Source organism: Eschrichtius robustus, chromosome 2 (genome assembly GCF_028021215.1).
Source record: "Eschrichtius robustus isolate mEscRob2 chromosome 2, mEscRob2.pri, whole genome shotgun sequence".
Classification (NCBI taxonomy): Eukaryota; Metazoa; Chordata; class Mammalia; order Artiodactyla; family Eschrichtiidae; genus Eschrichtius; species Eschrichtius robustus.
The window spans coordinates 151759456-151775234 of record NC_090825.1 but is presented as its reverse complement, the minus strand read 5'-3'; the positions used below and the strand labels follow the sequence as shown (position 1 = coordinate 151775234).

The 15779-nt window shown below is 43.6% G+C and overlaps 1 pseudogene; it reads left to right on the top strand.

The window, feature by feature from the left end:
• Positions 1-12335: 12335 nt before the first annotated feature.
• On the top strand, positions 12336-15059 carry LOC137758627 (UDP-N-acetylglucosamine--peptide N-acetylglucosaminyltransferase 110 kDa subunit pseudogene; annotated as a pseudogene).
• Positions 15060-15779: the final 720 nt, after the last annotated feature.

Below are 15779 nucleotides of genomic sequence, written 5' to 3'. Positions count from 1 at the left end.
ACCTAACCCCCCAACCCGTACCCCGCCCCCTGCACCGCCTCCCGGCGCTCGGGGCGGGCAGCTGACGCAACAAGAATTCCCATTGTCTCCGTCATTCTCCACCAGCACGCGAATGATTGGTTTCCGGGTAGGAGTGAGAGGAGCACCTGCCAACGAACGTGGGCGTCCTACTTTGGAGGCGGGATACGAAGGAGCGAAGGAGGAGAAAGGGGCTGTGCGTTCAAGGAGGGGCGTGAGAGTTGACAGGCTTTGAGGTGAGAGGGGGGCCGTGATTGGGCTGCCCTGGAAGAGTGGGTCCGTGTGTGTCCTGCGCGTACCCCGACACCCACAGACGCGCACGCCCAGGGAAGCAGGTTGTGGGGGCTCCACCCTGCAGGGCCGTTTGTACCACTTGAGACAGAGGATACGTCAGGCAAACTTGACTTTGCAAGTACACCTATTCTGGTGGTAGGATGTTTGAGAAGAATCCATCCCTTCCCCACTAATTTTAGTAATCTGAGTTTCTGTGGTGTGTAGACTAATCAAAAGAATTTAAGGCCATCAGAAGCAATGTCTGGGGGTTGGATTGAACACTGGGCGGATACTTTTACAGTTATCCTATGGAGTGAAAAGAGATCATCAAATCTTATGTTCCAAGACAATAACTCTGAATTGCAGGGGTCAACAAGGAATTGTCCATCATTGCACCGTCAGTTAAATGGAGGTGTAATGGAGGGCACGCCCTGTTGTCTTTTCCCAGAAGCAGATGGCCTCTTGGGAGAAATAATACCAGACTTGATGTAACAATCCACTGGGGTAAATTTAGTTTTTATTCTGCAGTGGAACTGAAGAGAAACTAAGATTTTGGATGACTGTCAGGAACCGAAGTTTACCCCACAGTAAACCAAGGTTTGAAACATTAAGCAGGAACAATTGATTGAAGGGTCCACATCAGATACCCTCCATTCGTTTCCATGAGAGAAAAAAGAAGTGGGAGATCAGATTGGTCTACTCTTGGTGTCTGCCCACACTGACAAGCTTCCTCTGATTTCAGGCACTAAATGCAGGGGTCAGTTTCACTTAGAGGAGCCATCCCTCTCAGCTTCATTGTGCCCTCAGAACAGAAAGCATACTAGGTTCTGTAAAAAATGGATGAAACCACTTTTTCTGTAAAATGCAAGAATTGCACCCATGAATACTAGTGACAGTTCCTCACTTTATCACATAGTAGAATAACAGCTAACATTTACTGAGCATTTCATGTGTCAGCCACTGTTGTAAGAATGTTTTATGTGTTAATTCCTTCAATCCTCCTATAATCCACAAGGTAGATACTACTATTATCCCCATTGTGTTCACATGTATTTGCTTTCCAGAATAACATATATTAAATGTAAATGTAGTAAAAACTTTATCTTTTAAATTTAGTATAATTGACCTATTGTATTATTTTTTCCACCTAAAATGAAAGATTTCCTCATTCATTAGGAAATTGCCTTCCTTCATGGGGAAAATGAATGATAAATGGCTTCTTTCTGATGACTTTTTCAGAGTATCAAGAACAAAAATTGATGGATTAAAATATGTGAAGTGTTTAAAAATGCTGGTAAATTTCCAAGTTGTCGATTCGATTACAGCATGGTTTCATAATAGAAATGTTATCTCTGGCCACTCCTAAATATAAGTATGTAACGACCCCAACACTTTAGATTACAGTCATTCTAAATTTATACCAAGCCACAGTCCTAATGATTTGGATCTAAAACAACCTACCTAGCCATATGTTAAAGTCTTTCTGTGTTTGTTCCAAACTGCCAACGCCAACTTAAATCAGACAACCAAAACAAATCTAAATGACGCACACAGAGAACTAGTATGATCTTAAAATACTATTTTCAGTTGCTGATAAGTCACCATGACCTATTTGGAGGTTCAATCACCTTCTCTTTACTAAATATATCTTGGTTGCCTCTTAAACCTTTGTTCTCATGAAATAAATACTGTTCTTTATGTGTAAGGAATTCAGTCTCCGAACAAATCAAAGGTGGGCTAAAATCAACTAAAGCCAGTATCGGCTTTCCAATGTCCATTTGTTGAGTTCTTAACAGTATTTTATTCTTAGTGAGTTTGGGAGTGGGCTCCAAGGGTATGAAAAGAAGCTTTAGGAAAACATACCCCTCAGTAAATTGGGGACCCCCCCCCCTTAGAAGGAAGTGTGGATTGCTGGGCGAGAAGAGCATTGTTACCCGACTGTGCTAGCTATGGGATGGTTAGGTCCCGTGCAGATTAGCTCTATTTGTTGAATGTAAGTGTAACAAAATCCCTGGAAATTCTATATATGTTAATGTTGGTAATGACCTCTTTACTATGTTGACCTACCTAGAAGAAGACAACACTGAAAGCGCAATTTGGTGGCATGGGAAATACCTTTGTTCTCAGTAACCCGTGTCTTGGCTGTTTGTGGAACAAGATTCCACCGTTAGCTAATCTGAAGTAGAACTATTACACTTACTTCTTGGTTCATATATGGTAATGGACTATACTTTAGGTTCCATTAAAACTTGGAATCATTGGCTACCTCTGATGAATATGTAGCCCCATGTGAAGAGAGAATGAGATAGCTAACGGGCCTACAGAGCTACCAAAACCTCCCTCTTCTAGTTTCATCCAGGTTTGCCAGGGGATGCATCCAAGCCCCAACCAAATCTAAGAGGCAGTCCAGGCTGTCAGTATCAGAAATGAGGTCACGGCTGAGAGACAACACTAAACAGATCTGCACTGATGTTCATCTTCAGCTGATTAAACTCTCTTGTAGGTGGATTCTTTATAGCAGCAACAAAAAGAGCCTTGCCTGAATTTTTGTCCCTGGCAGATGCTTACAGTAAAACTCCTTACTGCTTGTGACAGGCTACGTGCACCTTTGCACTAGGTGTTCTAAATAAATAAAAACTACTGGTTTCTTTTTTCTCATTGTATTTTTAAACTTCACCATGGTAAACATGTGTTTGAATTTGCAGTAATTAAAAATAAGCAATAAGAGTTTTCTTTTTTACAGTTAAACCCTGGGTACGATGAAATACAGCTGGAATCTTCAAGGGTGCATCTTCAAGGTTGCGTTTGCTTAATAATTTCTTGCCAGAAAGTTACAGGCACCATCCAGTCCAGCCACTAAGTACAGTTTCAAGTTAGTTACACATGAGACAGTGAGGGCTCACAAGCTGATGCAGAAGGAATAGTTCTGCCTTCTGTCTTAATAGAGATGGAGAAAAAAGAATTCTGCCTTCCGTCTTGATAGAGACGGAGACTTCTGCGTGTTTCTGTGCGTTGATAGTTTATGTGTACACGCGCAATTTGCTTTCTCTGGCCAGGACACAGCAAGGAGCAGTTCACTTAACAGCATACATTTCTTGATCTGGATTTTGTTCAAAATGCTGGCTCTGATGAGACTTTTATTTGGATGTTGCCTCAATCCCTTAAAGCATAAAAACCGTTCAGTACAGGTCTTTCTCCTACTGTAATCACATCTGTGCCAAATTAAAAATATTGCTAAGCACTCCTTGAAAATAAGTGATGCAATAAACATCATCTTTTGCTTAGCTGTTAGCACAGTATTAGGACGTTGTGCTTCCGTGACCATGTATTTGGTAGCAAATTATATTTCTGCTTTTTAAATTACTCAAAAAAGTCAGGATTATTCAGGTCCTTTGTTTCTTCAAATCATGTTATTAACATGTATTGACATATATAGTTCTTTCTTCTTTTATCTTAGGTGTATATAATTTTATCAGCTTTGCAGGAAAAACAGATACCCTCAGGGTCTGATCTGGTATTGGAGGAGATAAGCTCACTTTTAGCTCATGCCTAATAACATTACATTACTGTTTAGAAAGAGAGAGCAGGCTATGTCTTATAAATTTCAATATACTCTTTCTGTCATCGAATAACAACTGAGTTATCCTACTGATAAACCATAGGACTCATACGGAACTGTGGATGATGTCTATTCACTCTATTTTTGCCAACTAAGAGTACAGAAGAATATTATGCAATGGCCAGCATCCCAGTGACTTTAGGAACCTGTATACAGTGAGCGCCTCTTCACATAGTGTTCGTGGAGCATTGTTTCCAATGATTTCAGGAGGAGAACCAAAAGGGAATGGAAAGGATAATTAACTGAATATTTGTGCCATTGGGCAGTGGAACATCCCTAAGCCTCAGTTTCCTCCCTGGTAAAATAAAGAAGAGAGTTCCTTTCTCACAGGATGGCTGTGACTGTTAAGTAGGATGATGTAATTAGATGAAAAGAGTTTGTAAAGCACTATGTTGGTGATTGTTATTGCATAAATATGAGCACATTAGGAAAGACCTTATGAAATGGGGTGCTTTAGCACTCAGGGGAGCCATTACCTGGGGAGTTAGAGAAGGGACAGGTTGAACACCGTTGATGCTGGCGCTGCAAAAGCCACTCCCCAAATTTCCTGGTTTGCGGTGACATTCAGCTCATTCAAGGTAAAGGGGCCATCCTGCCCCTCCCACAGCAACAGAATTCCCCGTTTGGCAAAGATGTCTGCTATGGTGACTGATGTCGTCCACTTTAATATCAGGAAACGTGGGAGTATTAATGGAAAGGAGGTTAGCATTCTCTTGAGGGAGTTCAAGGAAGCTTTTCCAACGGGGAATTGAGATGGGCAGCAAACTACGATTTAAGCAGCTAATGGGCATTAACTAAATATACAACAAGGAAAGCTGGTCAGGTGAAATACAGATCAACTCTTCCTGTCTCTACAAACACACCTCAGGGCCTGTTAACACAGTAGCTCCACACCCCAAGGAAGAGAGTTAAAGACAACGGACTAGGTGACGCCAGTGTCCTGGGGGCAGGAGGGTGCCTGGTGGCTGAGGAGATGTGCTCTGTTTGCTGTAAGCAGAGGTTCTACCACCATCATCTTCTTTTGCAACAACGGAGACAAACACAGGGGATTTTCCTGAGCAGCCTGAGTGACAAAGAAATGAGGCAAATGAGTGAGAAACTGATGAGCGTTCATCGAAGAGCAACAAATATGATTTATCAGCCTGAAGGGACTGCCTTCAGAGGGAAGAGGAAAGAGACAGGTCTCCCAGCATGACCACTGGCTCTAGCTAGCAGGGACTGGCTCATCAGCCGCAAGGACTTGAAGGGTGTAAATAGCGGGGACGGGGAGAAATTATTTTGTGTGGTCCAAGGGGACGGCAGGAGGAGTGACGGAAATGAGAGTCAAAACAAAGATAATTCAGGCAGCTGAGCAAGACTCATGCCCTAATGGAGAGATCTATTATAGACTGTGCTGCCCTGTCCCCCAGGAGGGATGGAGGCCCCGTCACTTGTGCCATTTGCAATTGGGAAAGGCACTGAAACGTAGATCAGCGTATTGGAGAGGGAAAAAACCACCACATGCCCTCAGAGAATCAGTGGGATGCCTTAATAGGTCTTTTCCATCTCAAATTACTGCAATGTGGCTTGTGTGCATGGGGATCTGAGTTGCTAGAATAATTTTGCATCATCTGGGCTTCTTTTCTGCTACTACAGGGCCCCAGTGAAGAGATGATAATAGGTCATGGACAGCAGTTTCTGCATTGTAAACAGAGGCCTAAGTGTGCCGATGCTTTAGTGTGACGGCAGAACTGAGTAGGTTAAGTTTCACATTGTGATGTCAGTGTAAATAAATACATACACATACTGATTGAGACAAAACAACATCCATGTACTGATTGAGACCCAAGACAAAGGAAAGGAGCTTTGCCACATTTGGATGGTTAGCTGCCTACGTGAAAGTTCAAGTAGTTTATTCTCTCATCTAGGAAAATAAACGTCCAAATACTTAAACACTATCTTAAAAAAAAAAAAAAAAGACTATCTGGTCTTCAAAAACTATTAAGAAACAGTTACTGTGTAGGAAGTTTAGAACTCACGTTTTGAACATATTCCTGTCTGTCTACAGCTGCAGTTGTATTAGCAACAGACACATTCTGAAACTCGCGCTGGCCCAGAAGGGCACACGTGATCATGAGGCGGTGCCAACCTGGGTAACAACTGCAAGTGCCAGGGGTGGGCACAACGTGGTCAGATGGAAACTGGGGCAGGCAGAGAAGGGCCGGTGTGACCATGATTGCTGGAAGGAGCACAGCTGTGACCATCACAGCCCCTCCCAGCCAGAAGATAGCACAGATGCAGGGGGACAAAATTGGTCACAGGGTGACAGGAGGGAGAGGCAGTGAGAAAGAAAGCAAAAAAAATCTAGGAGGGGGGAAAGCCACAGATGTAAGTTCCTCGCAGGTGGAGAATATCACGGTTCCTGATAAAAATATTGTATGTGGTTGGGCGTAAGTTAAACTTGGCGTTCTGGAGCACTGAAGTTTGCTACAAACGTATTCAGGGTTTGACTTACACCCGACAGATAGAGGTCAGCCCTCACCCTGCTGCTCTCAGCAGCTGTAGCCAATGGGAGACAGAGCTGCCCAGCGTACCAGTTTAAGCTGCTGCTAATAGATAAAAATCAACCTAACCCCATTTCCTGCCTCTCTACTGTCCTCACTTGTCTGTTCATGGCCAATTTAGGCACAGGCTGAGCTGTTGGCTTGCTGTAACTGCTGGGAGACTGATGGGGTAGAATCTGATGCTGGCACATTCCCTTCTTAGCTAGGTGAAAGATCTGGTTTTAAGCCCTTAAAAGGAGGACTGTGTAAAAATGCAGTACTCCCTCATTAGCCTAAGGGCTATCCTAAATTCATAGATTTTCCTGATCTGTCACTCCAAGGAAGCTTTAGAGATGTTTAGACAGAGGGAAATCCACGATGGAAGGCTCTTTCAGAAAGGCTACAGCAGAGGTTAAATGACTTGCCCAAGGTTACTCAGAAGGGTGACTGACTATAAAGGCAGAAAGAGAACCAAAAGAGGCGTCTGAGAAGAATGGGGGAAATTATCAAATTAAACCTGGAGAAAGAACAGCGTCACTGATCCTCACGGTTAAAGATCTGTTGGAAACCCCAGTTCGCTAACACACGTTCCTTTATCCCAGACGTTCAGACTCTTAACTTAAACGTGAGCTCAGATATTTTCCTATGCTCAAGTTTTTAAAACTGTCCAACCTATTCTCCTCAACAAAAGTGACAGTAGATCAAGCTAAGTCTGGTCGTGTAGCTTCAACTGTTTCCTCACTAAGGCCTATAGCCAAGAGCCTATGGAGTTGAGTTAGAGGTTGAATTTTAGAAGAACAAGCTTTATGCTAAATGCTCTGTTGTAACTACATATCTTTCTGCAGTGTTTTATGCCTTCTTTCTTTTTTCCCCCTGGATTACAGACCAATTGGGCCAAACTAGAACTTTAGAAGCAGAGAATTCCATAACTCAGAATCTTTGATTCACATCGTTTGCTATTTTCTCTTCATTACCTTAAGGGAGCAATGAAACCCTGCAACTCCTTTGCCCACTGCTTAAGCTTCCAGAGGATATTCCTGACTGAAAGTGGTCCACGTTCTGAAATAAGAGGTTCCTTCGTGTCCTTTGTGTTTAAATAAACAAAATTAGGCTAAAGAATATTTGGGAAACATTTAAAAGAAAAAGTCACCCGTAAAATTGCCAGCCAGTAACAGCCACAAGAACATTTTTGTGTTTCCTCCTTATTTCTACACACATGTATACTTTCCAAAATTTGTCATAAATGTTTCCAAGGTTTTTTCGTATTTTGCCAAATTGCCCGCCAGAAAGATTAAATCAATTTATAATCCATTTTCCATGAATAATTTTTTAAAATGCAAACAAACTTTAAAATTGCAAGTTGAACAATGATACCTCACTGCCATGTTTGTTTTCTTGCATCTGCCTCACTCCTAAGGCTGACCATTTCCCCCCATGATTGTGGCCAATATTAGTGGACCTTGTATTTGATTCCTCAACAACAGTGTGGTTTCTGGAATTGAGCCTAGTGCCAGGAACGGGTCTTGATTAACACAAACCAAACATGGTGATCCAATCTCTCTTGCTAGTGAGTGGTTCAAAATGAGAACATGGCATCCTCTGACAGCAGAATTGATCCAGCTTGGTCCTAAAGTGACTCAGTGAAGCTAAAGAGAAGAACTTGTATTTTTTTTCTTTTGATAAATTTATTTATTTTTATTTATTTTATTTTTGGCTGCGTTGGGTCTTCGTTGCTGCACACGGGCTTTCTCTAGCTGTGGTGAGCGGGGGCCACTCTTCGTTGTGGTGCACGGGCTTCTCATTGGGGTGGCTTCTCTTGTTGCGGAGCACAGGGCTCTAGGCGCATGGGCTTCAGGAGTTGTGGCTCGCGGGCTCTAGAACACAGGCTCAGTAGTTGTGGTGCACAGGCCTAGTTGCTCCGCAGCATGTGGGATCTTCCCAGAGCAGGGCTTGAACCCGTGTCCCCTGCAATGGCGGGCAGATTCTTAACCACTGCACCACTAGGGAAGCCCAGGATTTGTATTGTATTGCTAGCAAAGAGACTGCATTTCTCCTCTGATGAATGTGCACAAGAAAGCATGCTGTCCCCGGTGATCGCTGGGTACCGTCTCATGATCCTGAGGGAAGCCATCCTATCCTTCTGGTTACGTGATACAGTGGGTTTCCTTCTTGTTTAGGCCAGTTTTATTTGGAGTTTCAATTTTTATAGTGAAAAGTTGTCATAACACTTTCTGCTCTAGGGGGGTTTTTTTGTTTGTTTTGTTTTTGTCAATTCCTGCTGGGTATTATTTGTATTGTTGATGTGGCAAGAACTCTACTGAGATATAGTCTTCTTGTCTTTATATTATGAATATATCTCTAAGTTTATCACTTATCATTTACTCCTTACTCTTGTTTAATATAGAGAAGGTTATAATTTAAGTCTATTAAATCCATCAGTGTGTTTCTACATGATATATTCCATTGCTTTTACTTTTATTCATTCATTCATTAAAGAGAGTGTGTGTGTGCGTGTGTGTATGTGTGTGTGTGTACTACAAGGTGCCAAGCACTACGAGAGGCAATAAGACTATTTATTTTGAGACAAGAAAGACACAGCCCCTGTCCTCGTGGAGTTCCTATCCTGGTGGGGGATTGAGAATATGTTAGACGTTTACTGAAAAGCCACACAAGTGTGTGTAAGCTACTAAAGGATAGAGGCTACAGAGGGAAGGACCCAGTCTAGGAGCGCTTTCATAGAAGGGTTAGGTCTAGTTAGGGAAGTCAGGGGAAGCTTTCCTGGGGAAGTGGTGACTGAGCTAAGAATGATAAAGAGGACTTAGGTAGTGGGCTAAGAGCATTACAGGCAGTGGAAAGAGCAGGTGCAAAGGTCCTGCTCATGGGCAAGCATAGGCAACAGGAAGGACTGAAAGAATGTAGGACATGGCCCACATCCTCAGAGGGGCCTGGTGTAAGTGAAGGCGGAAGGTTGAAGGGTGGGAAGTGGGGGATGCTGACCACGCAGGGCCAGTAAGTCCATGGTAAGGAGTTGTGTCTCCTTCCTAAGATCTATGGGAAATCACTGAAGGTGTCATCTTTGACAACCACATTACTTTTACCTCCAAACATCCAATCTCATAACAAGTCCTAACAATTTTGCTTTCGAAATATCTCTTCAGTCTATCCACTTCAATCCATCCACTTCTGTTCGTCATTACCAACACTTCCTCAGCCCATTCTATCATCATTTCTGTCTGGACTAGGGGAATAGCATCCTCAATGATCTATTTGCACCTACTGTTGCCCCACTCCAATCCCTTCCTGCACAGTTATGGGGAGACACGCCTGACCTTGATACCATTTGATGACACAGAAAACACTGAAAGAGGACCAGTTTGTTTTTCATTAGTCTTGTTCTTGAGAGGTTGTGGAGTGGGCAGTTCATGAGTTTAATCTTGGGCCTGCTGAGTTTTAAATATCCCTGGGATGTCCTAGAGAAGAAGCCAAGCAGGAGGTGTCTGTTAGGTAGATATCTTCTGCCTCCCCATCTAGAGCCACTCTCCACCCATCTCTACGCTGATCCCTGCCCGGAGACATTAACGTGTGTGGGATGTCAAGATTCCATGTATCCCCAGCACCTGCTCCCGTGTGCGCTGCCTTCTAGTTGCGTTCAGCCCATAGGAGGTACATGAGGGAAGAAGCGTGAAGGCTGAGTATTTACTCGATACGACATACATCCTGCATCATCTCTTCCTCTTCCCCACCTCCTCCTCTTTCCACCCTGCCTCCTTCAAACCCTCCTCCTCTGCCTCCTGCGCCTCCTGCTCTTCTTCCTCCCACCTCTTCCTCTTTTTTTCTCTCTCGAATCCAGTAATCATTTCCACCTCCTCCTTTTTCAAAAAACTAATTAATTAATTTTTGGCTGCATTGGATCTTTGCTGCGCCCGGGCTTTCTCTAGTCGCGGCAAGTGGGGGCTACTCTTCGTTGCAGTGAGTGGGCTTCTCATTTCGGTGGCTTCTCTTGTTGCAGAGCACGGGCTCTAGGTGCCCGGTCTTCAGTAGTTGCGGCCCGCGGGCTCAGTAGTTGTGGCTCGTGGGCTCTAGAGTGCAGGCTGAGTAGTTGTGGCGCACAGGCTCAGTTGCTCCGTGGCATGTGGGATCTTTCCGGACCAGGGCTTGAACCCCTGCACTGGCAGGTGGATTCTTAACCACTGAGCCACCAGGGAAGTCCCTAACCTCCTCCTTTAAGCCTAGGCAGTAAAAGCTCCCTGAGATGCTGGACTACTGTCCTCTGTTGTTTTCCCCAAACCCTTTGCAAATGATCTCTTGACTACAGTCTCCTTAATTACGGTACATTTGAGTGTGCCACCTTTCTCTTTCAGGGATTCTGACTTATACTGATAGGTAAGAAATGCCTGGGGGAGAGTTAAATTTGAGTCACCTGAGTAGAGGTGGTCATTGGAGCCGTGGCTATAAATGTGAATATCTTGGGAGACAGTGTAGAGAAGGAATGGGCCCTGAGGAACTCAAACATGTAATGGCTTTCAGAGGAGGATAATCTTGCAAAGGAATTGGAGAAGTAGCAACCAAAGTGAGGTGAAAAATCAGGGCAGTGTGTGTCATAGAAGTCAAAGGAGGCAAAGGGAAGAAAAAGAGTGTTGGTAGTCAAGATTATCAGTTGGTCCTGCAAAGTCATTGGATTTAGTGACTTATACCCTCGTGAATCTGTTACATATTTTCTGTGCTCCCTCTGAATAATGATTTAAATTTTTTTACATTAACTTATCTATAATTTATCTTAGGTAAATACAGTCAAATTTGTTTTAGAACGTATTTTAAGGTAAAAATTAACTACCCTTCCTTAACCATTATTCCAACATTATTTATGTTCTACTTTCTCTATTACCATTATTTCCTCCAACATTCACTGTTTCTAAAAATATAAAGAGATGTTTGAGCACTTTCTACTAGATGTTTAAGAGCTTTCTATTTGACTGTATCATAGTGGTTCAATGGTTGTCGCTTTAGCATTCATTTTAAAATTGATCCATTAGAACAAGTCTAACCTCTTAATTTTAATTTTCAGAATTCTATTATCAATAGCCCCATTTATTCTTCCAGATAAACTCTATATTTTTTTAACATCTTTATTAGAGTATAATTGCTTTACTATGGTGTGTTAGTTTCTGCTTTATAACAAAGTGAATCAGTTATACATATACATATGTCCCCACATCTCTTCCCTCTTGCATCTCCAGATAAACTTTAGAACCATCTTATCAATTAAAAAAAACTTAAACTTCATTGTGATTTTTTCAAGACCGTGAGAGATAGATGGCCAACCAGAGTTCCTAAGGTTCAGTGTATGTAACTGCTGCCGCCGCTTAAGCCTGCCAAAGCAGTGGTACGGCTACTGCCCTTGTATTTGCTACCTCTAGAAACATTCTTGCCAGTAGTGGCAGCAGCGGGACTCAATTACCCTCTTTTCGCACTCCCTCCAGAAGCTCCAGATGGCGTCTTCCGTGGGCAACGTGGCCGACAGCACAGACCCAACGAAACGTATGCTTTCCTTCCAAGGGTTAGCAGAGTTGACACATCGAGCCTATCAGGCGGGAGATTTTGAGGCAGCTGAGAGACACTGCATGCAGCTCTGGAGACAAGAGCCAGACAATACTGGTGTACTTTTATTACTTTCATCTATACACTTCCGGTGTCGAAGGCTGGACGGATCTGCCCACTTTAGTACTCTGGCAATTAAAAAGAACCCTCTTCTGGCAGAAGCCTATTCGAATTTGGGGAATGTGTACAAGGAAAGCAGGCAGTTGCAGGAAGCAATCGAGCATTACCGGCATGCGTTGCGTCTCAAACCAGATTTCATCGATGGTTATATTAACCTGGCAGCCGCTTTGGTAGCAGCAGGCGACATGGAAGGGGCAGTACAAGCTTACGCCTCCGCTCTTCAGTACAATCCTGATCTGTACTGTGTTTGCAGTGACCTGGGGAACCTGCTCAAAGCCCTGGGTCGCTTGGAAGAAGCCAAGGCATGTTATTTGAAAGCAATTGAGACGCAACCGAACTTTGCAGTAGCTTGGAGTAACCTTGGCTGTGTTTTCAATGCACAAGGGGAGATTTGGCTTGCAATTCATCACTTTGAAAAGGCTGTCACCCATGACCCCAATTTTCTGGATGCTTATATCAATTTAGGAAATGTCTTCAAAGAGGCACGGATTTTTGAACGAGCTGTGGCAGCTTACCTTCGTGCCCTAAGCTTGAGTCCAAATCATGCAGTGGTACATGGCAGCCTGGCTTGTGTATACTATGAGCAAGGCCTGATAGATCTGGCAATAGACACCTACAGGCGAGCTATTGAATTGCAACCACACTTCCCGGACGCTTACTGCAACCTAGCCAACGCTCTCAAAGAGAAGGGCAGTGTTGCCGAAGCAGAAGATTGTTATAATACAGCTCTGTGGCTGTGTCCCACCCATGCAGACTCTCTGAATAACCTAGCCAATATCAAGCGAGAACAGGGAAACATTGAAGAGGCAGTTCGCTTGTATTGTAAAGCATTAGAAGTCTTCCCAGAGTTTGCTGCTGTCCATTCAAATTTAGCAAGTGTATTGCAGCAGCAGGGAAGAGTGCAGGAAGCTCTGATGCATTATAAGGAGGCTATTCGAATCAGTCCTACCTTTGCTGAGGCCTACTGTAATATGGGAAACACTCTAACGGGGATGCAGGATGTTCAGGGAGCCTTGCAGTGTTATACACGTGCCATTCAGATTAACCCTGCATTTGCGGATGCCCACAGCAATCTGGCTTCCATTCACAAGGATTCAGGGAATATTCCAGAAGCAATTGCTTCTTATCGCACTGCTCTGAAGCTTCAACCTGACTTTCCTGACGCTTATTGTAATCTGGCTCATTGCCTGCAGATTGTCTGTGACTGGACAGACTATGATGAGCGCATGAAGAGGTTGGTCAGCGTTGTGGCTGACCAGTTAGAGAAGAACAGGTTGCCTTCTGTGCAGCCTCATCACAGCATGTTATATCCTCTTCCTCACGGCGTCAGGAAGGCTATTGCCGAGAGGCATGGGCACCTCTGCCTGGATAACATCAATGTCCTTCACAAACCACCGTATGAACATCCAAAGGACTTGAAGCTCAGTGATGGTCGACTGCGTGTAGGATACGTGAGTTCTGACTTTGGGAACCATCCTACTTCTCATCTTATGCAGTCTATTCCAGGCATGCACAATCGTGATAAATTTGAGGTATTCTGTTATGCCCTGAGCCCAGATGATGGCACAAACTTCCGAGCGAAGGTGATGGCAGAAGCCGATCATTTCGTTGATCTTTCTCAGATTCCATGCGATGGAAAAGCAGCTGATCGCATCCATCAAGATGGTATACACATCCTCGTAAATATGAATGGTTATACCAGGGGTGCTCGAAATGAACTCTTTGCTCTCAGGCCAGCTCCTATTCAGGCAATGTGGCTGGGGTACCCTGGGACTAGTGGCGCGCTTTTCATGGATTATATCATCACTGATCGGGAAACTTCACCTGCTGAAGTTGCTGAGCAGTATTCTGAGAAACTGGCTTATATGCCCCATACTTTCTTTATTGGTGATCATGCTAATATGTTCCCTCACCTGAAGAAAAAAGCAGTCATCGATTTTAAGTCCAATGGGCACATTTATGACAATCGAATTGTGCTAAATGGCATCGACCTCAAAGCATTTCTTGATAGTCTACCAGACGTGAAAATTGTCAAGATGAAATGTCCTGATGGAGGAGACAAAGCAGACAGCAGCAATATAGATCTTAATATGCCTGTCATTCCTATGAATACGACTGCAGAAGCAGTTATTGAAATGATTAACAGAGGACAAATTCAGATAACAATTAATGGATTCAGTATTAGCAATGGACTGGCAACTACCCAGATCAACAATAAGGCTGCCACTGGAGAGGAGGTTCCCCGTACCATTATTGTAACCACACGTTCTCAGTACGGGTTACCGGAAGATGCCATTGTGTACTGTAACTTTAATCAGCTATATAAAATTGACCCATCTACTTTGCAGATGTGGGCAAATATTCTGAAGCGTGTTCCCAATAGCGTACTGTGGCTGTTGCGTTTCCCAGCAGGAGAACCTAATATTCAACAGTACGCGCAAAATATGGGCCTTCCCCAGAACCGTATCATTTTTTCACCTGTTGCTCCTAAAGAGGAACATGTTCGGAGAGGCCAGCTGGCTGATGTCTGCTTGGACACTCCACTCTGTAATGGACACACCACAGGGATGGATGTCCTTTGGTCGGGGACACCCATGGTGACTATGCCAGGAGAGACTCTTGCTTCCCGAGTTGCAGCTTCCCAGCTCACCTGTTTAGGCTGTCTTGAGCTTATTGCTAAAAATAGACAAGAGTATGAAGACATAGCTGTGAAACTGGGAACTGATCTAGAATACCTGAAGAGAATTCGTGGCAAAGTCTGGAAGCAGAGAATATCTAGCCCTCTGTTCAACACCAAACAATACACACTGGAACTAGAGCGCCTCTATCTACAGATGTGGGAGCATTATGCAGCTGGCAACAAACCTGATCACATGATGAAGCCTGTTGACGTCACTGAGTCGGCCTAAATAATGACTGTGTGCGCAGGAGAATTACCCCTGTACCTGAGCCTCAACCTTCTGGGGGAAAGGGAACTAGATACGTTACTTTGTACTTACCTTTGTAGCAATATCATGTTGCAGATGGGTGACAGACAGTGATAACAGATAGCACAGCCAGACTTGCTTCCTGCATGATCATGACAGGGAGAGACACAAGAGATGGGAGACTGCTGTTCCACAAGGAGTCTCCGTAGAATTTTGCGGCAGCCAGGTGTTGCCTAAGTCTGGAAGGTCTGATCTCCCTTGGTCTTCCATGGGATGGGTGGTTAGTGTGGAGGGGAGATAGAGATTGCCCAGTCTTCTGAATTAAGTTTTTCTTTATATTTGGGGTATTGGAGCTATTAAAAATGTTTGGTTTCAGGTTTTATTCATGTGACGTGTATATGATTCTTTTGAGATAAGGTTTTAAGCTAAAATATTCCTTGTTTTAGTTTCTGAACTCTACAGACAAATGGGGACTTTGCTGGTGTAGTCTTTTTATAGGTTTTATAAACCACTTGAGCCTATATCAGTCATTTTAGTGTCTGACATGTTTGGAACTATCAGTGCTTTGTTGGTTTATGGCTTAAATTCTTTTTCTGGTCCGTTTCCTTCTTCCCTTCCCCCCACTTTAAACATTTTCCTGTAACTTGGCTAACAAAAAACCAAGTCTGATTCAAAACCTCCCAGAGTGTTTCTCTTAAACAC